This window comes from Podarcis gaigeae (genome assembly GCF_964106915.1).
Source record: "Podarcis gaigeae genome assembly, chromosome: 8".
In the NCBI taxonomy this organism is placed as follows: domain Eukaryota; kingdom Metazoa; phylum Chordata; class Lepidosauria; order Squamata; family Lacertidae; genus Podarcis; species Podarcis gaigeae.
In genome coordinates this window covers 4710296-4736901 of record NC_139684.1, presented here as the reverse complement: position 1 = coordinate 4736901, position 26606 = coordinate 4710296, and the positions used below count along the sequence as shown (strand labels likewise).

Sequence of the window (26606 nt, the reverse complement as noted above, 5' to 3'; positions counted from 1 at the left end):
CGAGCAGACTATGGGATTAGACTGCCCTCTTCTGGCTGCCATGTGTATTCCTGTTAATGTAGCATGCGAACATTGCCTGCTAAAGGTAAAGGTAAAGGTACCCCTGCCCGTACGGGCCAGTCTTGACAGACTCTGGGGTTGTGCGCCCATCTCACTCAAGAGGCCAGGGGCCAGCGCTGTCCGGAGACACTTCCGGGTCACGTGGCCAGCGTGACATCGCTGCTCTGGCGAGCCAGAGCCGCACACGGAAACGCCGTTTACCTTCCCGCTGGTAAGCGGTCCCTATTTATCTACTTGCACCCGGAGGTGCTTTCGAACTGCTAGATTGGCAGGCGCTGGGACCGAGCAGCGGGAGCGCACCCCGCCGCAGGGATTCGAACCGCCGACCTTTCGATCAGCAAGTCCTAGGCGCTGAGGCTTTAACCCACAGCGCCACCTGAGTCCCCTACAGTCTGCTACAGTCAAGTAAAAAGTAAAGGGACCCCTAACCATTAGGTCCAGTCGTGACCGACTCCGGGGTTGTGGCGCTCATCTCGCTTTATTGGCAGAGGGAGCCGGTGTACAGCTTCCGGGTCATGTGGCCAGCATGACTAAGCCGCTTCTGGAGAACCAGAGCAGCGCACGGAAACACCGTTTACCTTCCTGCCAAAGCAGTACCTATTGAACTACTTGCACTTTGAAGTGCTTTCGAACTGCTAGGTTGGCAGGAGCAGGGACCGAACAATGGGAGCTCACCCCGTGGAAGGATTTGAACCGCCGACCTTCTGATCGGCAAGTCCTAGGCTCTGTGGTTTAACCCACAGCACCACCCACATCCGCTACAGTCAAAGCTTCAAGCAAAAGAAACAAGAATGGTTTTCATTCACAAAATTGATCTAAAACAGAGTACTGTTGAAGTCCACAAAGTAAAGCAGAGTTTTGCCATGAAAAGCACTTTTTCTTGATGTTTGGTTCCTTCGAGTTTGAAAACTGAGTTCCAGGGACACCACAATTATTTAAATCTGATTGAAATGGATTATTTACATAACCAGTTGTGATCCTGATGCTGAAAATGCGACCCAGTGACTCACCAAGGCCACCTGTAATTGATATGAGGAGTATGTGCCTGATTGATGGGAGAAACATGGTCCTGCTAGCTAGGGATCATGGGAGTTGTAGGCCAAAAACATCTGGAGGGCCGAGGTTGAGGAAACCTGTTATGGAGGTTGAGAAAAGGGCGGAACAATCAATGCACTTCTTGGGCGTGTGTATGTTGTTGTTTTTTTAATGTATCAGACCACTCAACCTTGCTGGGATCTGGCCCCTGGGACACATACACTGACTCCTAGCACTGAAAGCTGAACTGCCACCCTGAGGGCTGGAAGCCCCAGTGCGTTGTGCTTCCACTCTGCCCTCTCTCCACAATCACCAAACCTTCATCAGATGCATCAGACTACCATCGGTGAAAGCTGGTGCCACAAACCTCTTCGTTGTTTCAGCATCTCTGAGGAGACTCCCATAAGAATAGCTAACGGAATTGCTCCAGGCATTTCTAAAAAGCGGAAATCGCAGGAGTTAACCACAGGCCTTACCACATCAAATAAGGGAGGCAAAATTCATCCCTGGGAGAATCCCATTAAGAGCCACATCCACCAAACGCTTTCCTTTGCATAGCTGCAACCAGAGAAAAACTAACAACTTTTTTGCAATGAATTTCATGTTCAGAATCAATTGATGGTTCACTTTGAGCCAGCTGATAAGCCTGTTGCTTAGCCTGTAGATAAAATCATTCTGGTTTCATAAATCTGCCCAGGACCCCCCCCCCCCACACACAAACAAATCTCACTGCAGCCAACTAAAGACAACCAACCACACCCTGTCCCCCAGCCTCTCTCGCTACCAAGGAAATACAGAGGTACCTCGGGTTAAGTACGTAATTCGTTCCGGAGGTCCGTACTTAACCTGAAACTGTTCTTAACCTGAAGCACCACTTTAGCTAATGGGGCCTCCTGCTGCCGCCGCGCCACTGGAGCACGATTTCTGTTCTCATCCTGAAGCAAAGTTCTTAACCCGAGGTGCTATTTCTGGGTTAGCGGAGTCTGTAACCTGAAGCGTATGAAACCCAAGGTACCACTGTATAATAAAGCAGTGGTTTTCAACCAGTGTGCTGTGGCAACCTGGGGTGCCATGAATGATTGCCAGGGGTGCAGCGGGCGGGCAGCAGGCGAATGGTGCCTCTGGGGCTGGCCAGGGGGTGCTTCCCAGGCCCCTGTGGGGCAGTGTGAGGAGCCGCCTCTCTTTGGGGCAGGGACAGCAGCTCAGAGATGAAGGGTGGCAGCAGGACTCCCAAAGAAAGGGGAGAGGAGGCTGAGGGAACACTCCCCGAGGGAGGGTGTTCAAAAAGGGGTGAGGGGCTGCCAGCTCTGCAGGCAAGGAGTGACCTAACTGGGCTCCTGAGCCCCACAGGGGTGTCGCAGAAAGAAGGCAGTTGGTTAAGGGAGCCATGGATCCAAAAAGGTTGGAAACCTCTGGGTGGCGATCACACAGGGTCCCCGGACGTTTAACAGTCTATTGATCCCTGTGCCACCACTGTGCTCGCTTCCCTGCTGCCACCAACCTGTTACTCTCGGGTAAAACACTGAGTCCAGACTGTTGTTAAAAGTGAACCAAATAAACAAGTTTATTTTATAAGCATTAACAAGTTTATGGTTTCTCAGATAATATTCCTGTCAGTTTCTTAACTTTAGTTTCTTTACCGGCCTATACCTTCCCAATACCGTCTGACTGATTATCTCAACTGTTTGACTGACTCCTCTTAACAAATTCTCTCCATCTCTCACATCAGACTAGCCCAACCCTCACAAACTGCAACGTGTCCAGAGGAGGGCAACCAAAATGGTCAAAGGCCTGGAAACGATGCCTTATGAGGAACGGCTAAGGGAGCTGGGCATGTTTAGCCTGGAGAAGAGGAGGTTAAGGGGTGATATGATAGCCATGTTCAAATATATAAAAGGATGTCACATAGAGGAGGGAGAAAGGTTGTTTTCTGTTGCTCCAGAGAAGCGGACACGGAGCAATGGATCCAAACTACAAGAAAGAAGATTCCACCTAAACATTAGGAAGAACTTCCTGACAGTAAGAGCTGTTCGACAGTGGAATTTGCTGCCAAGGAGTGTGGTGGAGTCTCCTTCTTTGGAGGTCTTTAAGCAGAGGCTTGACAACCATATGTCAGGAGTGCTCTGATGGTGTTTCCTGCTTGGCAGGGGGTTGGACTCAATGGCCCTTGGGGTCTCTTCCAACTCTAGGATTCTATGATTCCTTCCCCAACTGGCTAATGCTATTCAGCCAGTCCTTTAAAAAAGAAAACCTTCCATGGTATTCAGTGGAAAGGCAGGAGATAATGTTCAAAGGTCCAGTTGTGTGTCCGAGAGTTGCTCAGACATTGGTGGTGCTTCTCCTTCATTTCCAGTTATCAGTCCCCAGTGCCCATCCCTACCTACCTGCCCAGAGAAGCACAGGTGATGGCTGGTAGTCAGCAGTAGGGGAAAAGAACCACCATCCATGGTATACAGGCCTTTATAACATTGTTAGTATTAGTATTAGTATTAGTATTAGTATTAGTATTAGTATTAGTATTAGTATTAATACCCCGCCCATCTCTGCTGGATTGCCCCAGCCACTCTGGGCAGCGTTCAACACATGTCAAACATAACAAAATGTCAAACATTATAAACTTCCTAATATAGAGCTGCCTTCAGGTGCCAAAAGACCCTCTGTTTGGTTCACTGTGACTTCACTTCTTGCAGTGAGGGAACTGTCCGAAGGCCCTCAGAGCTGGACCTCAGTGTCCGGGCAGAACAATGGGGGTGGAGATGCTCCTTCAGGTATACAGGGCCGAAACCGTTGGGGCTTTAAAGGTCAGCACCAACACTTTAAATTGTGCTTTGAAACGTACTGGGAGTGAGTGTAGATCCTTTCAGACTAGTGTTATATGACTCCATGGGCCACTCCCAGTCCCCAATCTGGCAGCCATATTCTGGATTATTTGCAGTTTCTGAGTCACCTTCAAAGGGAGCCCCATGCAGAGTGCATTGCAGTAGTCCAAGAGGAAGATAACCAGAGCACGTACCATTCTGGTGAGACAGCGTGTGGGAAGGTTTCCTGCTTGGCAGGGGGTTGGACTCGATGGCCCTTGTGGTCTCTTCCAACTCTATGATTCTATGATTCTATGAACCCACAGATAACTCTCTGTCTCTTCTCTAATTCCAGACTGACTTCTGAACAACTCTAACTCTAACTCCTCCCCTTGGGTTCCCAAAGGTTAGTCATTTTACAATTAGTTAACCCTTTCCTTATGAACCCAGTATGTCACACACCTAGGAGGGCAAACGTGAGAACCTACCCAAATGACACTGACATAAAAACCCCACATATTCACAAAGTATTACCACGCCCTCTCTCTCCCTGCTGCTTCCCCAACCTCATTCTGTATACAACACTGATGTCTCACATGTAAAAGGACTCCACAACCTGAAAAAGAGACCATGCACATACTTTTGTAAACCAAGAAAATCTTTAATAAAATTAAACAAACAAACAAACAAACAAATCTGCTCAAGACTCATTCCCATTAAAAGCTTTTCCTCTCCGGCTTTTAATGGGAATTTCCTATCAGTAACATCTACCAAGAGTCAACTGATAGCAGTTCTGATTTATGGGTTAATCATAAGCTAATGTGATTCCTTAAGGGAATCTGGCAGCTTGCAAATGCTCAGCTTGAAGTTATAAAATGGTAACCATCCATTGTTAGACAATTTCGGCAGACGGCATCCAGGAACTCATTGAATTAAGTTGGGGTCTCCAAGTGGGACTGAGAACATCGGCTGCTGCCCACATCATGGAGAATCAGTGTTCAAATGCCTCTCTGGGAAAGTGGGAATGATGCAGAACAGAGCAAGGGAATGGAAGAACTTCAGCCCTGGGTCAAAAGGATCAGTTCAGAGGCGAGAGCATTTAAGTTGTAGGCGAATCCTCACTGGTATCTCCAAGGAGGGCTGGAAGAGACCCCCACCATGCCACCTGAAGCCCTGGAGAGCAGCAGCCAGTCAGTGTAGAGGTGGTGTGGCATAGTGGTAAGAGCAATGTTTCTCAGACTTGGGTCCAGACAACAGCTGGGGAGAAACAGTGGATCAGAATGTCGGTCTAGGGCCTGGGAGGCCGGGGTTCAGATTCCTGTCTGGCCATGAAGCTCACTGGGTGACCTCGAACCAGTCACTCACTCTCAGCCTGACCCTCCCTCGCAGGGCTTTTGTGAAGACAGAATGGGCAGGAGTGGCAGAGCCTAGGAAAAGGGACGGGCCGCCTGTCGTTCTCTCACTTTAGCCTGGGGGCTGATGCCGTAGCTGGTGAAGGCATCCTGCCAATGTGGCAGCCCCGGGTGGGTGATCAGAAGCCGGCAGTAAGCGGTGAAGGTTTTGGTGAGGAAATGCCAGTAGAGAGCTCAGTCCAGAAACCAGATCTCAGAATGCGGGGTGACAACTGGAAGCGAGAAGAGAGACTATTAGACTGCAGGATGAGAAGAACGGACCACCCAACCTTTCAAGGGGGTTTAATAAGGAACTCTGAGGCCTAGGGTTGATGAACTGGGCCTTGGTGCTTTCTACAAAGGATAAAGGTGTTTCCAAGGGAAATTAATCCTCTGAGGCCCTTCTTTGGGTGCCTCCTCCACGAAAGGTCCGGAGGGTGGCCACACGAGCACGGGCCTTTTCTGCAGTGGCCCCGTTTGTGGAAGGCTCTCTCCAGTGAGGCTCACCTGGCACTTTCGCTACCTATCTGTAGGTGCCAGGGGAAAATGTTCCTCTTCAACTCAGCCTTTGGCTGATTGACATCTAATAGCTTTCTAAATGTGTTGGGTGGGGGGTGTTTGTTTTTCTTCTTATTTTTATTATGCATTTTGTGTTTTTTATATTGCAGTTTTATGTGGTAAACCGCCCTGAGATTTGTGGATGAAGGACGGTATGAAAATTTTAATAATAATAATGGGAAAAGATGAAAGCCAGACATAGCTTGCTTCCGGAAGACTTCATCAAAGGCCATGATAGGTAACAGCCTTTGTCAACCTGGTGCCCTCCAGATGTTTTGGACTACAAAGCCCATCAGTCTCAGCCAGCACAACTGTATGGTGCTAGGAACAGTAGTTCAAAACATCTCCCACAAAGGCAAAAGCTAACGGGTTTGCAGACAGGGTCGATTAGTGCAGGCAGCTCTTGGGCTGCTGGTATCACACAACATATCCGACTTGGTGTTCCTGTACACAAGGCAGACCATCCCATTCCCTCTGCATGGGTCCAGCTCAAACACCAGGCTCCGCGAGTCCAAGTGAGGTTTCTCCACCTGCCCCGTTACCTTTGGGGAGAAAGAAAAGGCTGAGCGAGGCTGAGCTTTGGATGCAGGCCAAGGAAAACTCAAACCATGCAGTTTGGGAAGCTGGGCATTGATGGGACTCGTGTATAGGGTCACAGAAACTTTTGGTGGGGCAGCAAGTGGGGGCAGAGAGGGGGACCGAGGTCTCCCATGGACAAAGGGGTGAGGTGGGGCAGTATCTCCTTCATTGTCGGTATCCTCCAAATCAGCATTGGGCAAGGCATAGACTCAGTTTGGGCAAGGCATAGACGCTCTGACTCAGTTTAGCTTGGAGATGCTGTTGATGGTCATGGAGCCGAGGGGCATCGGGTTGTCTGGGGAAAAGGCAGCCATTACTAGGTTGCTGGCATGGATGCCACAATTCTGTAGAAGCACAGAAGGCTCACAGAACATGGTGCCCTCTGGAGAAGAATCTCAGCTTGCTTGCTTACATGCTTTTTGCAAAAAGCAAGCGCCTAAACCGTCATGGCCACAAAGATGGGATTGGCAGCATGCAGAGCGCTGCTGCTGAAATAGGAATCTTTCTGCTGCTGAACAGCTCCTGTTTCATTGCCCCACCTCCCAAATTAAAGACAGAACACAATTTAAGCAGAGGAAATGGGTTTGTGGATGCAATTGTGATCAGATAAGAATGTATTTATTTCTTGTGCATTTCATAGCATTTATATATTGTTCAACAATGAGAAAAACCCTCAGAGCGGATATCAATAAAAAATGATCAACAAAAAGTTAAAAAGAGCCATTTAAAATCATTCAGAAGTTATTTATTTGTATACTCCCCATTTGAAGATCCCTGGCTGGTTCACAGCACAAAAATACAAGGGGCAAATGCAAAATACTCAGTAGAAACAGGAACAAAAACAAACGAAACCAATAACACCCTCTGCATTAATTAAAAGCAATGATAAGCTAAAAACCGGATTCAAACACATGCCATACTTCTTAGCATCTGGGTAGGCTTGCCTGAACAATAATGTTTTTAGCAGACACCGAAAAAGAGTCCAGTGAAGTCGCCTGCCTGTTGTGAATAAGCAGGGAGTTCCAAAGTGGGGCGCTGCTGCACTAAAATATTGATTTATTACATATGCAGAGTGAGTATTATGGGGTGTTTGTATGAGGTGTTTGTAGCGGTGTTGCTCTCAGCCTGGCCTCCCTCCCGGGGCTGTTGGGAGGAAGCGCCATGGAATGAACAAGGGAGGGAAGAAAAGCTCTGGGCAGTTTCCATGCCAACCAGGGAGCTTCTCCAGGTAGGGCTTGGTGCGGCTGGAGCTGCTGAGGCTGCGCAGGGCCTTCTCCTCCCTCTTCTTCCTCCTCCCTCCCGCCTCAGCCTCTGACCACCTGCACACCTGGGAGGGAAAACAGCACCAGGTGACCACCTGCACACCTGGGAGGGAAAACAGCACCAGCCTTTTGCCTCTTCTCGCGACCCGTAGCTCAGAAGCCGCACCGCTGTGCCTTTTGGGAAATGCAGTCTTCCCTATCATTCATTTCCGTTCTGTAGGTGGGGAGGCAAAAACAAGACCTGGAGCTGACTGTGGCTCAGATCATCAGCTTCTTATAGCAAAATTCAAGCTTAAACTGAAGAAAGTAGGAAAAACCACTGGGCCGGTAAGATACAATCTAAGTGAAATCCCTTATGAATACACAGTGGAAGTGAGGAACAGGTTTAAGGATTTAGATTTGGTGGACAGAATGCCTGAAGAACTATGGATGGAGGCTCGTAACATTATACAGGAGGCAGCAACGAAAACCATCCCAATGAAAAGGAAATGCAAGAAAGCAAAGTGGCTGTCCAATGAGGCCTTACAAATAGCGGGGGAGAGAAGGCAAGCAAAATGCGAGGGAGACAGTGAAAGATACAGGAAATTGAATGTAGATTTCCAAAGAATAGCAAGGAGAGACAAGAAGACCTTCTTAAACGAGCAATGCAAAGAAATAGAGGAAAGCAATAGAATGGGAAGAACCAGAGATCTGTTCAAGAAAATTGGAGATATGAAAGGAACATTTCGTACAAAGATTTCCATAATAAAGGACAAAAGTGGAAAGGACCTAACAGAAGCGGAAGACATCAAGAAGAGGTGGCAAGAATACACAGAGGAATTATACCAGAAAGAAATGGATGTCTCGTATACCCCAGGTAGTGTGGTTGCTGACCTTGGGCCAGACATCCTGGAAAGTGAAGTCAAATGGGCCTTAGAAAGCACTGCAAATAACAAGGCCAGTGGAAGTGATGGTATTCCAGCTGAACTATTTAAAATTTTAAAAGATGATGCTGTTAAGGTGCTACACTCAATATGCCAGCAAGTTTGGAAAACTCAGCAGTGGCCAGAAGATTGGAGAAGATCAGTTTACATCCCAATCCCAAAGAAGGGCAGTGCCAGAGAATGCTCCAACTACCGCACAATTGCACTCATTTCACACGCTAGCAAAGTTATGCTTAAAATTCTACAAGGAAGGCTCAAGCAGTATGTGGACCGAGAACTCCCAGAAGTGCAAGCTGGATTTAGAAGAGGCAGAGGAACCAGAGACCAAATTGCAAACATGCGCTGGATTATGGAGAAAGCTAGAGAGTTCCAGAAAGACATCTACTTCTGCTTCATTGACTATGCAAAAGCCTTTGACTGTGTCGACCACGGCAAACTATGGCAAGTTCTTAAAGAAATGGGAGTGCCAGATCACCTCATCTGTCTCCTGAGAAATCTCTATGTGGGACAAGAAGCTACAGTTAGAACTGGATATGGAATAACTGGTTGGTTCAAAATTGGGAAAGGAGTACGACAAGGCTGTATTTTGTCTCCCTGCTTATTTAACTTATATGCAGAATTCATCATGCGAAAGGCTGGGCTGGATGAATCCCTAGCCGGAATTAAGATTGCCGGAAGAAATATCAACAACCTCAGATATGCAGATGACACAACCTTGATGGCAGAAAGTGAGGAGGAATTAAAGAACCTTTTAATGAGGGTGAAAGAGGAGAGCGCAAAATATGGTCTGAAGCTCAACATCAAAAAAACAAAGATCATGGCCACTGGTCCCATCACCTCCTGGCAAATAGAAGGAGAAGAAATAAAGGCAGTGAGAGATTTTACTTTCTTGGGCTCAATGATCACTGCAGATGGTGACAGCAGCCACGAAATTAAAAGACGCCTGCTTCTTGGGAGAAGGGCAATGACAGGCCTAGACAGCATCTTGAGAAGTAGAGACATCACCTTGCCAACAAAGGTTCGTATAGTTAAAGCTATGGTTTTCCCAGTAGTGATGTATGGAAGTGAGAGCTGGACCATAAAGAAGGCTGATCGCCGAAGAATTGATGCTTTTGAATTATGGTGCTGGAGGAGACTCTTGAGAGTCCCATGGACTGCAAGAAGATCCAACCTCTCCATTCTGAAGGAAATCAGCCCTGAGTGCTCACTGGAAGGACAGATCCTGAAGCTGAGGCTCCAATACTTTGGCCACCTCATGAGAAGACTCCCTGGAGAAGACCCTGATGTTGGGAAAGATGGAGGGCACAAGGAGAAGGGGACGACAGAGGAAGAGATGGTTGGATAGTGTTTTCGAGGTTACCAGCATGAGTTTGACCAAACTGCAGGAGGCAGTGGAGGACAGGAGTGCCTGGCGTTCTCTGGTCCATGGGGTCACGAAGAGTCGGACACGACTAAACGACTAAACAACAACAAGAAGAAGGTGGGGAGGACTAGAGAGCAGGCACTACAAGTCCCAGAAGGCAATGGGAGAGCCGGCTCCCCCTCCTCCCTTTCTCGCCAATGGGAGGCGAGAGTCGGGCTTGGGGGCGGGGGGATGTTTGGAGTGGCAGGGGCAGTTGTTTCAAGATGGCGGATCTGGCTGTGGGAGCGGAAGGAGCCGCTCGCTGGAGCAAGGGCCGTATCCTTCCCTCAGGAGGGAGGCGGCGGGAGGAGAAGAAAAGGCGTGGGGGCGGGGCTTGTTTTGACAGCGGGGCGGTGATAAACGAGGGCAAAGGCTGACGTGGTTCCTGAGCATGTGCAGAGAGCCGCCCCGGTTGCCTCAGAAAACGAGCCCCGCTCGCTCCGTGGGCTTTGTCCCCGAGTGCAGAGCCAGGCCCAGGGGCTACGGCTGAAGCCCCCACCCCCAGGGCGGGCTGACCCTGGTCCCGCTCTCTCTTGCCCCTCGCCCTCCTCGGCAAAGAGCGGGTTGGAAATATTGCTGCTTCAGATTCTAGTGCAAATGGTGCTGCTAATACGTTACATTCCCCAGAGCTCCTTCTACGCACAGCGTGGCCACCCTAATAGTCGCGCAGAACTGACACTTGAACTCGGGGCTTCCCGCCTTTCCCGTCAACTCTCTGAGCTTCTGCAGCTGATTTCAGGTTTTCTTTGTACAGTAGTTCCCTGTGGTGGAAGTTTTGCTAACTTTGGTGGCTGCCCTTGGGCTGAAGACAGGGCTGGGGGGGGGGGGGGAGAGACGTATATTGCATGGCCCTTGAGGGGTCCTCTGTATGATATTGTGTGTCTCCATAGCCTCTCCCTTTCACCCAGGGACCCCCGAGCCCGTCACCCTGCAAAACAGACCCGGAGCCTCTTCGTCACTCCCTCCTAGCGTCCTTTCGGCCCCAGAATGAGGCGTCCCACTCGCAACAGGAAAGACTGATGGTCCCTGCCACCAAGTGGTCCTACTTCTCTATGGAGCTGGAAAGGGAGGCTCCGACCTCCAGGCTCCCAGAGGCAAAGTTAGGAGGTTCTGGGAGGCCTCGCATTGCAGTTCTACAAAAGAAGGCCACCCTGCACTAGTTAGCTCGGTTGGTTAGAGCATGGTCTGATAATGCCAAGGTTGCAGGTTTGATCTTTGTAACAGCCACCTGCATTTTCCTGCATTTCAGGGGGTTGGACTAGAGGACCCTTAGGATCCCTTCTAATTCTGCAGGTCTGTGATTCTAACATCTGGGGGGGGGGCACACAGCTTGCATCTCCCGCTTAAAAGTGCTAAATGATCAGCTTACGATAACTCCATATGGTCATATTCTGGGTGCACGTTACTGTTGCTGCACTACTGATCTGCATTTACTACTGACCTGGACCCTGTGCCTTGGATTTCAACCTTTTTATTTGGCTAAGTACTAGTGCAGTGCACAAGAATAAAATGTTAACAAAGGCTTATAGCGATAGATAGAAATGGGGAGAGAGGAGGAAAAATAAATAGTACCTGAATAGGGAACAGTGTATAAGGAGCAGTATATGCAAGTAATTGCATAAACGTGCTATTTTGTTTTCCATGTACTGTAATCATTATTTGCATTTACTGATGCTTACTGTCATTATCCACATACACTTTCTTCTTTCCCAAGATATCCGTTTGGTATTAATATGTTCACATCCTTTTTTAACTAATTTGCATACATAGGTCTTCAGCTGATGTATTTAAACTAAATCTTTCCATATGGATTTTAGTCTGTTTGGTTGCCCCCCCCACTGCCCACTGGGGCAGAGTAAGAAGCTTCCTTTCAGCATCTAGAAGAGATGATGTGTGGAGAACAACTTCTTGGATGTAACTTGCTGCCACTACTTGGCAATGGGCTGATGGCCAACTTAATTGAATCTACTATGAGATGATAATTGACTGCTAAAGATATGCAGTCTGATGGCAGTCTGGATGGTCCAACAGGGAGGGTCCCAAGGGTCTTGGTGGGTGCAATTTACCCAGATTTCTCTCTTGATCCCCCAGATACCAGTACCTGCTTGTAAGAACCCCAGATAGCTTTTTCAAAAATGTGTGACTTTAAAGCTTAGTCTGTGTCCATAATAAGAGTCTGAGGAGCATTCATTGAGTGTATAGCCTCCAGGAGTTGCTATTATAATAAAGGCTAATACAAATAAATGTGGCTCATTATCTCCATGATTGAGCTAGTTACAGGGTCTTTAATAAAAGACAACCTTTTCATTCAGGTCTGTTTAAGAGTAATAGCAAAGTGGATTTACAGAAATGTCTGTAGTCTCCCAGTCAGTGTTGTGCTGCGTCTGAATTTCAATTTTGATGCAGAAGACTTTTCAGACTAGCTCAATCACGGAGATAATATTTCCAGACTGTAAAATGTAAAATGGAACAAACCTTTTGCCTGTGCTTTCCTTGAATGAAATTGCATTCAGTTTCTGATGAAGAGCAGCCACCTGTCTATGTCCCAGGTATGATCTTTGAATGGTTGCCAAATTTAGCTTGAATTGTTGGGTAGTGAATTGGGCCAGGATCTGATTTGGATTCACTCTGTGCATACGGCACATGCACCCTTGTCTCAGCGACTTTGGAGCAACAGGTTAAAATGAGATTGGGGGTCTGTTTGTATCTTTGGGGAGAGGGCTAGAAGTAAAAGAGTTCAAATGAAAACTTAGGGATACAACCTTTTCAGGTCCTTTAGGAGGGCTGGAAAAGTCTTGGTGTGTTTTTAGGCACCATCATCTCATTTTCACAGGCTGGCAGGCAGCCTTAGGTACTCCTTATAGAGCTAGAGAAATGGCTTAAAGCTGCCATTTAGGAACATTTGATCTCTAGCTGCTCATATTTACATGTTTATTTGCTTACAGTAAGCCTTCTCCTTCATCATGGAGCCCAAGGTAGTGTACATGCACACGCGGTTCTCAGGCAGTCTCCCTACCCTGGGAGTATATGAGATCAAACTGTGAATAATGTCATTGTACGTGCTGACTTCCTGACAAATTAGATCCGGGCTTTTGAGTTTCATTTGCCTGCCTAGCCAACTCCCAATTGGCTCTTCCTTACTCAGAAGTATCAGAGAAGGTGAGACAGAGTTTTGTTGGCCTGCTTTGACTTGCTTTTATATTCTGACTGCTGTTACTGAAAAGAGAAATAAATATTTTCATGGATAATTTTAACAGCTTAACCCATCTGACAGCGAGTCCAACTTGTGCTCTCTGCTCCCGTGATATACCTATTTTTTTTTGTCAGATCCAGGAATGATTCCTGTTTGTGTGAAAACGTGTTCTCTGTATTGGCCCTTAGAAGTTAGTTCCATGTCAAGAAATTTGTTTCTTGAAGGTAGATGAATTTTCTATGACTAATTTTCTTCATGTTTCTTCTACAAGAAGTTCTTTTCTTCAGGCAGATGATTCAATAGATTCAATAGCCCTGGTTGACCAGCCCAGTCTCTTTGTATTGTGTTAATTGTTGCCACCCACTCACTCCTTGGGTGCTGGCTGGGCCCTTCAAATCCAGAGAGAAGCTGGGGCTATCAAGGCATCCAGGGTGGTTTGCAATGTTAAAATACTGAAACAAATCAGGTATAATGTAAACATGGTTTAGGATGGTGGCAGCGATAGCAGTCCAATTGAATGCAGACTTTTTCTGCCTCCCTTGCTCTCTTCTTATTCTCCCACAGCTGAAAAGTGGCTGTTTGTATCTGGCTTAGAAGCCTTTTTTTCTTTCTTTTTTTGTGCCATCATTGTGGCATTCAAGGGCAAGGATAAAGTAATTGTGTAGGCCTTGAAAAATCCTCCTTGTCCAGGCATCTAAAAATCTTCTTTAGCATTTGTAACTGGCTAGATTAATACTTGCAAGCCTAGGGCCAAAATGGAGCAAGCAAGACCAGTTTCTGTCACAGTGCCTAAGGATTAAAAGCTTCTTTTAGGGAGTCAAAACTCTGGATACACCTCCATTATTGCCTGTTCTTGCAGCTGTGTATAGTGTTGTGACAGATGAGCTGCCTTTCAGCCTCAAATAGGAGGAGCAGGAAGCATAGCTGTCAACCTTCCCTTTCCCCCCGGGAAATTCCCTTATTTCAGCACCTTTTCCCGCTGCTTCCTGCTGCTATCCCGGATTGTTGGATATCCCGTAGACTGTTCCCGGGACAGGAGAGGCTGCTGATCCCTTATTTTTGAGGCTGCTGATCTGATCCCTTATTTTCAAACCTGAAAGTTGACAGCTGTGACAGGAAGACATGTTTCCTTTTAACAAATCCCTTGCAGCTGCCTGTTCATGCCCCCTCCGCCAATCAGGAAGGGCATGATTGCTTTTTAAAAAGCTGGTTTTAATTTTCAGGTCCCTGGCAAAGGAGGAATGAAGAGTGCTTCTCTGAAGGATTTATGTCCTGAAGACAAGAGGCGCATAGCAAACTTAATTAAGGAGCTTGAAAGGTGAGGATAAACTGTCTGATAATGCATCGGGTTTAGGATGAGACTCTCTTTCCAATTACTGTTATGAAATTGAAGCATTCATGTTTATTAAAAGCGTATTACCACTCCTTGCTGGCACAGGTATGATCAAATAGGACATGGAGCAGTTTTTTTGTTTTTTGTTTTTTAGAAGAGGAGTTTGGATTTGATATCCCGCTTTATCACTACCCGAAGGATTCTCAAAGCGGCTAACATTCTCCTTCCCTTCCTCCCCCACAGCAAACACTCTGTGAGGTGAGTGGGGCTGAGAGACTTCAGAGAAGTATGACTAGCCCAAGGTCACCCAGCAGCTGCATGTGGAGGAGAGGAGACACAAACCCGGTTCACCAGATTACGAGTCTACTGCTCTTAACCACTACACCACACTGGCTCTCAGGACATGGAGCAGTCGTCTACCTCTCTGTTGCAAGAGACTGCTTCTGTTGCAGGAAGGCCCTCAAAGGGTTTCCTACAAAATTTGTCCCCCTTGTGTCATGGATGACCTGGAAAATTGTGCCCTATCTCACTTTGCTGCTTCCCCCCAACCACCTACAATTTATTGCTTTGGACTGTGACATGCTAACATGGGGCCTGATAGACATGTGTGTTTGGAGACACTGTGAAACCAGCACCCATGTGGTCCTGAGAGCACACTCCCTCCCAAAGGATCTTTAGCGGGAGTCACACGGAGTGCTGTCCTTAATGTGTCTATCTGAACCCTCCCAAACGACAAAGGTGGGTCCACATAGAAATAATATAAAAAATAAGGAATTTATTATAAAGGTAGTTTTAACAACAAAGTGAAGCAGCATACACTCACAATTCTAGGCACATATAAAAGCAATATTCGAACTTTCTAAAATAAGCTTTCTCAATAAGGGCCCAAAGTAAACAGGGGGAAGTTAATTAGCAAGATAGTCACAAGTTAGTGCTGCTGAATCTGTGAGTGTGCAGGTGATTTGACCTGAGGTTGCCTGACTCATCCTGGAAGTGCCATTGCTCTGTCTAGTTTTATTTTCAGTTCTACAGGATTCCCAGTTGGCTGAAGGAACCGGGCACCAGAATCTTAAAGCAGAGGTTTCAGGATTTCAAAACCTGCTCCTGATGCCCTTTTGCTTACTAATTATCCCAATGCCATTGTTGCAACCTAGCTTCCTGAGGAGGAGTGAATTGTTATGTATCCTCCTGACCTAGCTGGCAAGAAGGTCAGGGATAGAGGCGACAGTTACAACGCTGAATGTAATCTTACAAGGCGGCAGGAGGGTCGTTTCCTATGGCCATCCACTTCAGCCAAACCTGTCTTTGGTTCATTCCTGAACACAAATTGGGGCAACAGCAGAAGCCTCCTTGCTGCTGTTTGTGTGGCTGTGACTTGCACTGCCCCTTTAATAATCCAAAGCCTAGTACGGGCTTTGCAGGTGCACTCTCGATAGTCTCTGCTTTCTGCCCTCTGAGCTATGGTAAAAGGCTGGAAGATGTGCTGCTGCAATCGATTGAAGGATTAAACAAAGTGGGCTGTATGCTGGCTGTCTAGCAACTGGAAGCAGCGCTAATAAGCCTTGCACCTGCTTTTCTAGCTCCCTGCTCCTCAACCAAGCCTACTTGAGTTATGCACCATTCATCTTTTTCCTAGTTTAAGCTCAACATGCACCAGTTCTCCTGAGGCCTTGAAGCTGGAGTCAGTTGGGGATAACATGTATTGTTATCCAAATTTGTCATTTTATATAGCATCATTCTTTTTTAATAACACTCCAATTAATAATATATCAAATCTTGTGACATCATAATACAAATAATAAAACCAATTATACATTCCAAATTATATTATTTAAAAAGACTTCCCATGTTCTGGCTGGTCAGGAGAAAATCTTTTGTTTCTCGTTCCTGCACGCGAGTAGGAGCTGGATCGGGGCTGCTCAGCTGGGGAGGTGCAGGCTCTGTCACACTTTCCATTGAGGGGTTCATGGCTGGGGGGCTCCTTTAAACTTCTCCCCTCAAAGGAGCCCCCATATCAGCATCAGAGCCCCTGCACCACCTGAAGGCAGCCAAGCAGAATAGTTGCTGGGGTGGCAAAGGTGGAGGCAGCCGGGCAGCTGCATCTGAGAGCCCCTAAACTGCTGCTGAGGCAGCTGTCGGGCTGTCTCCGCATGGCCACCGATGCTCCTTTCAACTTCTCTGTTGAGGTGAATGCAGCCACGCACCCCTCAACGGAAAGTCTGACGGAGCCTGCACCTCACCAGGAGAGCAGCTCCTACTCCGTGCAAGCAGGAGTGGGGGCACTCAAAACGGAAGTGTGGCAAGGAAAAAGGAAGTGTAACACTCAAAACAAACAGTTCAGATTCCGAAAAAAGTTCGCAAACCGGAACACCTACTTCTGGGTTTGCAGCGTTCAAATTTCAAGTAGTTCGTGAACTAAGCTGTTCAAAAACCGAGGTACCACTGTATGTTAAACTATCCTAGTACCTAGAGTCACTTGAGAATTCTAAGACACTGGAAAAAACAGTGCAGTTTTTAAAAATCAGTGGTTTAAATGAGTGTATTTATGAGTCCTGATTCCAAATGGCATCCCATTGTATCCATGCATGGACAAAAACTGCTCCTTGATCTCAGAAACCACGATGAAAAATTTGCTGACAATAGCTAAAGAGGTGTCCAAATGCCTAGTGAACATACAACACCCTCCCAAAAAAAACCCACTTTTATATGAATGAGGAACCAGTGATAACCAAGTTCAGCTTCCAATAATAATGGATTCCAAACAACAAATGTTGATCATGGAAAATCCATTATTCATGAGAGTGAAATTACCTGCCTCTCTGCTCTATGATTGGGTGCCTCAATTTTAAAAAATCCCTTCTCCTTTTAGGACGAGGCAGTGAAGAGCACTTTTATGAAGGCGACAATTCTAATAAGCAAAGCGCTTCAGGGGGAAGATGTCATCTTCCCCCATAAAGTGGAACCAAATACCTGCCTCATAGTAAGTAAATATTTTTTTTTACAAAGCCCTGACCATCTTCGGTCCAGGGTGCCTCAGGACCCTGTTCTACCTCCACAGCGGAAGACAGCAGTGTTTCTGAGTATCAGTTGCTGGAAGCCACAGGTGGGGAGAGGGAGAGGGAAAGCTCTGTGCAGGTGAAAGATGGATCTTATTCCCAGATCCAGGAGGCCCACTCTTCTCCCATAGTTGTCAAGTGGGCTGGGCTGGAGAGAGAGCACAATTCAGGGCTTGGTGTGGTGGTGGCAGGGATGGTGTCTCCAGTTCTGACATGCTGTGTGCTTCCCCACAACAGGAGGTTATCAAAGAGGAGCCGCTGGCATCGCTCTCAGTCTTGCACCAAGCGACGGAAACCATAATCCGCATGACGTAACTACGGGGAGGTACTTCTAGTCTCCCTACAGCTTGTCACTGCCCCACCTATTCCTGGCACCTCCCTTGCCATGCCCTGAAATGTTACCCCTTGGCCAGACACAGTGCATATTTCCTCACCAGGTTTATGGACTGCTGGGTGTTGATCATTTCCTCCTCCCTTCTTTCTTTCCTCTTCAGTGCCCACTCTTCTCCCCTAGGAGGACCCGCGTGCCCGTTGCAAAGAAGGTGTCAAGTGGGCTGGGCTGGAGAGATAGCACAATTCAGGGTTTCGTGTGGTGGTGGCAGGGATGGTGTCTCCAGTTCCCTGACATGCTGTGTGCTTACTCTTTCCTCTTCAGTGCCTTGAGACCACCTATGAACTCCTTGCAGGCGTCTCCCAGTACCAGCCCAATACATTCTCCACCCACATTCCTCCTTGTAAGGAGGCATCTCTAAATCACAGCAGTCCTGACACTGTCTCAGCTTCCTGACATACAGTAGTAAAGTGCCCTCTTAACCTATTGACAGAGTTGTCCAAATTGTCTGAAGGCACATACACAGGTGGCCTCCTTGTCAGTGACCCTTTGTAGAGGTCACTTTGGTGACTGATCTTTGCATTTTGTTTTCTGGTGAAATTCTCAGCCCTGCTTTCCTACCGCCTGGTTCCGTAATTATGCTCCACAGCTGCTGAATTAGCACTTTTTCTGTGAGCTTTGGATCATTTCCCCTCCCCTTCTTTCTCATTCCTCTTCAGTGCCTTGCAGCCACCTCTGAACGCACAGGTTAGATTGGAGCTGGTGGAGAAAAGCATCATGAAGATCTTCTCTCTGCCCTCCCAGAAGCTGACGAAGCTGAGAGACGGGAGCTCCATGCGAGCAACAGAGATGCAGGTAACTGGACCTTCTGCTTCTAGGGATCTGAACGGAGGGAAATGGCTTGTCAGTACAGCCTGGAACTGTGGCCAGATAAAAAAAATTGAGGGCAAAAAGGCTGAGCTGTGTAAGCTACGAATAATGCTGCCAGAGATACTTGGCCCATCACAAGGTTGTAACAACCAGAGACCCTGGGTGTATATTCTTGATTCTCTCGATGTGTGTGTCATTTAAAAGGTGTTCCCTCACCTGGGTAATGGACAGGTGGTATAGAAATAAAGTCTTACCACAACCACCACCCCTGTGGCTCTTTCCCCAACTTCAAAGGATATCTTGCCTTCATTCTGGATACAGGCTGCAAAAAGATTTTCATTCTTTGAAGAGAAATAGAGTTGAAGAATGTGTCCTTCTCCAGGTGTGCTGCCATTGGCCAACAGTCAGGAGTAGTTGGAGACCAATAACCAGGCATGGGGAGCCCGAGGTGCTCCAGAAGTAGAACAATAGAGCATCTGTTTTGGATCCACAAGGTCCCAGGTTCAGTCCTCAGCATCTCCAGGTGGGGCTGGGAAAAGACTCTCTGTCAGAAACCCCAAAGGGCCAACTGCCAATTATCATCTGTAGACGACACCAAGGTTGGAGGATCAATGTCTGGGCTTGGTCTAAGGATGCTCCCTGCATTCCATTGCTATGGCTGTGGTGAGGTGTAGGTTGTATTACTGCATTTATCATATAAACACACAAATGACAGATCCCAACATAAAAATACAAAATCAGAACACAAAATGCTTAATAAAACAAAAACAACTCAAGAGCCAATTAATATCTAATTCTACTGTTTTTTAAAAAAAAAATTAATGGCTTCTTTTTTCTATATCTTTATTTCTTATTTTGTTTATAAGCTGCCTTCAGTCCCTTTCAGGGAAAAAGGTAGGGTATAAATAATAATAATAATAATAATAAATAATAATAATAATAATAATAAATAAAGTAAAACAAATAGCAGCAAACTTTCTCCTTTACAAAACAACCCCTTTTTGCAATTTGTCCCCTCTATGGTCCTGGCATGATTCATCAAACTAGTAGCCCAAGCTTTATGAATTTGCAAACCTGGATTAATGGTGGTTCTTCCATATGATGATTATTATTTCTCTCCCGTAGCCATGGCTGGATTGACTCCTCAAAGACCTGTGAGCAGGAAAGAGCTGTACCAGCTTCCCGTTGAAGTACGTCTCTCAACATTGAACCTAGATGTGAGTAAGCAGGTGTCAAGCTGACTTCTGGACCAAGGCTTAACCAGATCAGGAAGCTAGTGAGACAGAAAGGCTTCAAGTATTGTTTGTGGTTGTTGTTGTGGTTGTTTTTATTTTTGTTATTGAAAATTTAATAAAATTATTATATATCTATATAAATTTAGAACACAGACACATTATAGACACACATCTAAGCAGGGTATTTCTTAGATCCCAGCCCTTGTCTAGGCATTTGTGTCTGCTTTGTGCAAGGGTTGAAAACAACCATCCATTTCTCTGGTGACATAACAACTCAACCCTCTAATACAGTAACTCGTATAGGGTGATCCTACAGCACAGGGCCCCAGCCCCATAGCTGTACTCCTGCCAGGACAAGAGGAGCTCCACAAGGATGTAGCAGCAGTTCTCCTTCCACCTGCTGCATCCATTTTGTACACAAAGGGGAGACTTGGCCTTGAAGAAGGGTACTTCTTCAGCCAGCCTTACAAATGTCAAAAAGTTACTAGCCTGCAATATTTGTTTTGCCCCCTCCTCCAAAGTCAGCATCGAAATGCAGCAAAAAAGTGGCTTCTTCCATGAAGGATGGTGGAGGAGAGACACTCTGATAGTCCACTGTGTTTCTGTGATGACTGCGGATGAGATAAGAGTACGCTTCCTTTATAGCTAGCCAAGAAATCAAGTGAGCTGGCTGCTCAGTCACCTGCATGAAATTCCTGGTTGCCTGGGGCTACTAGGCAAGTCGTCAAATACTAGGCTGTCTTCAGTGATTTTAAAACCGATCCCTTTCACCTTTTGAGTCTTCGAACACATGGATGTCTCCATCCCTTTAGGTGCCACTTTGAATTGGCGAAGGCTGACAATACAATACTTTTTACCCTCTGAGAGCTTGCCATTTCTTGCCAACAGAGGCCTGTGGCACAGATCACAAAGAATGAACAAAGAGTTTGTACCCCTTCTATGTGATGCCTCTTGAAGAGCATGACTGGGAGTTGTGGCTAGACATTACCAAGAAAACATGCCCTTCTGGGTTCAGCTACTCATAAGTCTTCAAAAGCTAATAAACTTCTTATCTTTGTACCGACCTGCTGCCCAGGCACTTGTCCTGTACTTTTCCAGGCATCCATTGGGGCAGGAGCAGCAGCTGAAGGCATCTTTGCCTTCACTTCCCCATTCTGACCTTTCAGCAGGTGTCTTGCTCAAAAATTCCTCTTTGGAAATTCCTAGAGATTGAGCAGACAAGATCAGAAAAACGTCCAAGTTGTTCTTACAAAGCACTTCCCAAACTGAAGCTTCCCCCAAAAAAGAGGAAATGAAATGAAAACAACACCAAAGGAAAAAAAAGCTTAAGCAGCCCAGAAAAAAAAACTCTTAATGAAGAAAAACAAACCAGCCCAGACTTGAGAAGGCCCAAGGATAACCCTGCCCAACACCAAGAACCCTGCACCTTGGACTTACTCTTCCCATCCGGAGACAGGGGCCGAACGCTCGGTTGAAGAGTCCTGCAGGGTTACACCACAGACCAAAGATTAATAGTCTTTTTATAGACCCCAGTTATCACATCAGCTGCCTGACTATACTCAACACTTTTATAAGAAGCTCAATTATTTGTAAAGCAAACAGATTTTTAATGGCTTTGGAGGTACTTGATAAAGCTTTATAATTCCATGAGCAATTAGCCTATGCTCCTCCCTACCATTTCTTAGACAATCATGAAGTTGACAAGTCTTATTCCAAGCCATGTTTCAGTGGCTGGAACAGGATCAATCACAACACAGAACCAAAGACCAGGGAGAGGACCAGAGAGGAGGACAAGTGTAATTTTTGCTGCTTTGTTCCTAAACTCTTCAGAAGGCAATCAGAGCAAGTTTCCACGCTTCTGTCATTCGGGGCTGGAACATCCTATCGTATGTAATTCACTACCTATCAATGTGGGCTGGCTGCTTTGGCATAACCCCAGCTTCTCTCTGGATTTGAAGGGCCCAGCCAGGACCCAAGGAGTGGGTGGGTGGCAACAATTAGCACAACACAAAGAGACTGCAAGCTGATCAACCACTGCACCAGTACTTAGCCAAATCAAGAGGTTGAAATCCAAGGCACAGGGTCAGTAGTAAATGCAGGTAAGTAGTCACTCACTGCTAAAGACCTCGTGGGGGGGGGGGAGGTGCAGCAACAGTTACATGCACCCGGAATATGACCACATGGAGTTATTGTAAACTGCTCATCTAGCACTTTTAAGTGGGAGATGCAAGATGTGTCCCCCCCTTAGAGATGTTAGAATCACAGACCTGCAGAATTAGAAGGAATCCTAAAGGTCCTCTAGTCCAACCCCCTGAAATGCAGGAAAATGCAGGTGGCCTTTAGGAAGATCAACCTGCAACCTTGGCATTATCAGCACCACGCTCTACTAACCAACCGAGCTAACTAGTGCAGGGTGGTCTTCTTTTGTAGAACTGCAATGCGAGGCCTCCCAGAACCTCCTCACTTTGCCTCTGGGAGCCTGGAGGTCGGAGCCTCCCTTTCCAGCTCCATATTGAAGCAGGACCATTGGGGGGCAGGGACCGCCAGTCTTTCCTGTGGCGAGTGGGACGCCTCATTCTGGGGCCGAAAGAGGCTCTGGGTCTGTTTCGCAGGGTCCCGGGCTCGGGGGTCCCTGGGTGAAAGGGAGAGGCTATGGAGGGAGACACACAATATCATCCATAGGACCCCTCAAGGGCCATGCAATATACGTCTCCCCCGCCCAGCCCTGTCTTCATCCCCAGGACGCGAGGAGGGAGCGACGAAGAGGCTCTGGCTCTGTTTCTCGGGTCCCGGGCTCGGGGGCAACAGCCGAGATCTTGAACCCACGGCCCCCCGCCCTGCCACGCCCCCCGCGCCCGACTCTCGCCTCCCATTGGCTGACAGGACCAGGGCTTCGCCCAGATACCGAGTCGGAAGAGCCGGCCAATGGGGAGGCCTCGAATCAGGCGCGTGAGAAAGGAAAGAGGGGTTGGAGCCGGCTCGCCCACTGCCTTCTGGGAGTCGTAGTGCCTGCCCTCTATTCTTCCCCCCAGAGAACGGAAATGAATGACAGGGAGGACTGCGTTTCCCAAAAGCCAACGCGGCGCGGCTTCTGAGCTACGGGTCGCGAGAAGAGGCAAAAGTGCTGTTTTCCCTGCCAGGTGTGCAGGTGCAGGTGGTCAGAGGCTGAGGCGGGAGGGAGGAGGAGGAAGAGGGAGGAGAAGGCCCTGCGCAGCCTCAGCAGCTCCAGCCGCACCAAGCCCGACCTGGAGAAGCTCCCTGGTTGGCATGGAAACTGCCCAGAGCCTTTCTTCCCTCCCTTGTTCATTCCATGGCGCTTCCTCCCAACAGCCCCGGGAGGGAGGCCAGGCTGAGAGGCAGAGACTGCCAGCCCCCCCCCCCCCCAGCCCTTCCTTTTTTATTCGCACATCAGCCCTGGGAGGGAGGCCAGCCAGAAGGAGAAGCACGGAAAATGCTCCAAGGCTGCTTATTTGATTGCATTTCTATCCCGCCTTTTTCTCCGAGGATCCCAAGGTGGCACAGATGGTTCTCTCCCTCCTCCTTTAATCCCAACAACACTGAGGTAGGTTACTCTGGCAGGCACTGATTGACACACACAGCCGACGTCACTCTTAATGGCCGAGGGGGGATTTGAACCCTGGTCTCCCTGGTCACAGTCCAACACTCTTGCCACTGCACCACACTGCCTCTCCTTCGACTTTGCTATGGCAGAAAATCCTGCCTGGAGCCTCCTATGTTTTGGACCTGACTTTCGGCACACTTGCCCCCCCCCCCCCAAATTAGTTACCTTTGTTTGGAGGAAAAATATCTGCTACTTTCCCTTTTTATTCTTCTTTTTTAAAGGCTTGCCTTCTCCAAAGTGTACATGTGATCTTCTCTTTTGCCCCTGGGATATTTCTAATCTAACATCCAGGCTTTTAAGGCAGAATTTCTTACTTGATCTAGGACAGGCATAGGCATCCTGGCCCTCCATATGTTTTGGGACTACAACTCCTATGCTCCCTAGCTAACAGGACCAGTGGTCAGGGATGATGGGAGTTGTAGTTCCAAAACAGCTAGAAGGCAGAGTTTGGGGATGCCTGCTTTAAAATATGTGACATACTTTGTTCTTTGTCTCCTAAGAAAGGTGGGGGGACTTTGTTGCAACAGAATAAAGACCTGCCTTCAGCTCATTCATCTCTGACCAATAACGAACTTGGAGTCCCTTAAAAGGGGAGTTAGGCCATTAAAGATACACCCCTTAAGTCTGGTAACAGTGTGCCAGGTGGGTTTGATGGGAGTTGTAGTCCAAAACATCTGAAGGGTTGGGGCAGATGGCTGAGCTGAATGGTGGGCAACATTCCAGACTTTTCTGTGCTCTCCCTCCATCTCCAGAGGGCAAGGCGATCCTCAGATGACCCCGTGGTGGCAGTTAGGGGAGGGAGAGGAAAATCAGCTTTGCTCGGGAGCATTTTGTTCTTTGGACTACAACTCCCATCATCCTTTGATAATTGGCAATTTTGGCTGGAGCTGATAGGAGTTAGAAATCTGAAGGGCGCGGGTGTAGCGCGTGGATGCCCGGGGGGGGCAGGGGGACTTCCAGTGTCGATCTACTTGTTTACACGAAGAAGTATCTGAAGAAGCATGCATGCACACGAAAGCTCATACCAATAACAAACATAGTTGGTCTCTAAGGTGCTACTGGAAGGATTTGTTTGTTTATTTACGCGAGAGTAAGCTCCCTTATGCTCGAAGAGGATTTTTACGTCCACGTCACGGGTGACAGAGCTAACAGGGTGGGCATTTGTTTATTTTTGGCTCCCTAGGGTTTCCGTCGCAGCTGCCGCGAACGGCACGGCGGAACTGGATGCGTCGCATTGATTTATTGATAGATTGACGTCCGCACGTCCAGCTTCCGATTTCTTGGAAGCGAGAACTGTCCGTAGGAGAAGCGAAATCACAAGTTTTTCAAGTCGCTGCTGCGGCTCCACGCATGCCCAGCCATAAGCAAACGGCTACTGCTGGAGTTCGTGCTCTTTCGAATAGGTGTTATTTCATGCGAGGAAATAAATTGTGAGCTAGAACTTTCTAAAATGCAGCTCCGTGGAAGTCAACACGTCTTTCGGGCGCAACCGAGCACTGGATTTAGGCTGGGAGAATCTCGAGGCGAGCGCAGTTTAAAGTGAGCCACGTCTGCGGCAACCTACCAAGTGTTCTGCATGGAGTGAGGAGTCGGTGGACCTAGGAAACTCTTAAAAGGAGAGTTATCACATGCTTCTACCAGGTTTTTTTAAAAATCATATTTATTAAGTTTTTAACAAAAAGAAAAAGGGTTACCAAACAGTACACAGTAAACAAAAAACACAAAAAGAATACAAAAACCAAAATTTAACATAAAAAGAAAAAATGAAAAAATAAAAATCCCTCATTCTGATATCTTATCATTCATTTGCTTATTTTCATGACTTCCTCACGCCTCCCTTTTTTGTATTCCAGTTAAATAGTTATTTCAGCAAATCCATACCCTCTTTATTTACTCTTTATTTACTCTTAATTCTTTGTCTTCACCTAATATAACTTCAAATTTTCGTCTAATATCAATCCAATTTTACATACTCCTATTTTACCTTATTGCTAAAACCACTTCATTTCATTCCAGCATCATTAACATTGAAAATTTTTATAGTGTTTCTGTAAATAATCTTTGAATTTCTTCCAGTCCTCTTCCACCAACTCTTCTCCCTGGTCTCGGATTCTGCCAGTCATTTCCGCCAATTCCATATAGTCCATTACTTTCATCTGCCATTCTTCCAGGGTGGGTAGATCTTGTGTCTTCCAGCTTCTACCAGTTTTAAAAGAGTGAGGAGGAATGAGCTGTCTTTCCCATTGGAATTTGAAGGCGCAAAGTTGTTTTTAAAACGTTTAGAAGGGACTTTTGAAAAACCATTCCCATAGCCCTCAAGATATGACCGGAATGGGAAAGAGCAGAAGGTCTATTTTTATTTTTACATTTATATCCCGCCCTTCCTCCAGGGAGCTGAAGGTGGAATACATCGTTCTCCTCCTCTGCATTTTGACCTCCCAACAATCCTGTGAGGTAGGCTAGGCCTGGGGCGAGTGACTGGCCCAACGCCACTCAGTGACAGCTTCACGACCAAGCGACTGGGGATTTGAACCCCGGTATCTCCCAGCTCCTGCTCCGACCCTCGAACCGCTACACCAGTGTTTCCCAACTTCGTGCCTCCAGCTGTTTTTGGACTACAATTCCCATCATCCCTTGCCACTGGTCTTGCTAGTCAGGGATGATGGGAGCTGTAGTTCAAAAAACAGCTGGAGGCACAAGGTTGGGAAACACTGCGCTACACCACGCTGCCTCTCTCCCTTGCTGCTTCCCTCGGATGAACACGCTGCTGCTGCTCTCTGCCCCTTCCGCCCCGAGAGGGAGTTGTGAAAAAGGAAAAGCGGGAGGGGCGCCGCGAACTCGGAAATTCCCTGGCGAGGCAGTAAGATGCGCCAGTCTATCCTTCGTAGCTCTGCCGCTGAGGGCGAAGGTGACGACTGCAGGAGGAGGAGGAAGTTACTTCCGCTAAAAAAAAGGCGG

At 47.3% G+C, this 26606-nt stretch overlaps 2 long non-coding RNA genes and 1 pseudogene across 7 annotated transcripts in view; 1 reads left to right on the top strand and 2 right to left on the bottom strand.

Annotated features, from left to right (window-relative positions):
* Positions 1-4707: 4707 nt before the first annotated feature.
* Positions 4708-6795, bottom strand: LOC310850478 (annotated as a pseudogene). The gene is made up of 3 exons: positions 6789-6795; positions 6210-6629; positions 4708-5517 (listed from the first exon to the last, which is right to left on the bottom strand). The product of its transcript is annotated as an uncharacterized misc_RNA (transcript).
* Positions 6796-10180: 3385 nt separating this feature from the next.
* On the top strand, positions 10181-20167 carry LOC310851237. The gene is made up of 5 exons (XR_014567628.1): positions 10181-10284; positions 12522-12557; positions 14425-14519; positions 17404-18776; positions 19917-20167. It is a non-coding gene; the product is annotated as an uncharacterized lncRNA (long non-coding RNA).
* LOC310851240 overlaps positions 15290-26606 on the bottom strand; it is a 984470-nt gene continuing 973153 nt past the window's right edge. Inside the window, exons 2-5 of one of the 5 annotated variants that reach the window (XR_014567631.1) lie at positions 21453-22902; positions 21015-21228; positions 19866-20002; positions 15290-19373 (exon numbers count right to left, since the gene is read on the bottom strand). This is a non-coding gene — a long non-coding RNA (uncharacterized lncRNA). Of the gene's footprint in view, positions 19450-19865; positions 20003-21014; positions 22903-26606 lie in introns of those variants that run through there. The other 4 variants (XR_014567632.1, XR_014567633.1, XR_014567634.1 and 1 more) reach the window with 4 other exon arrangements.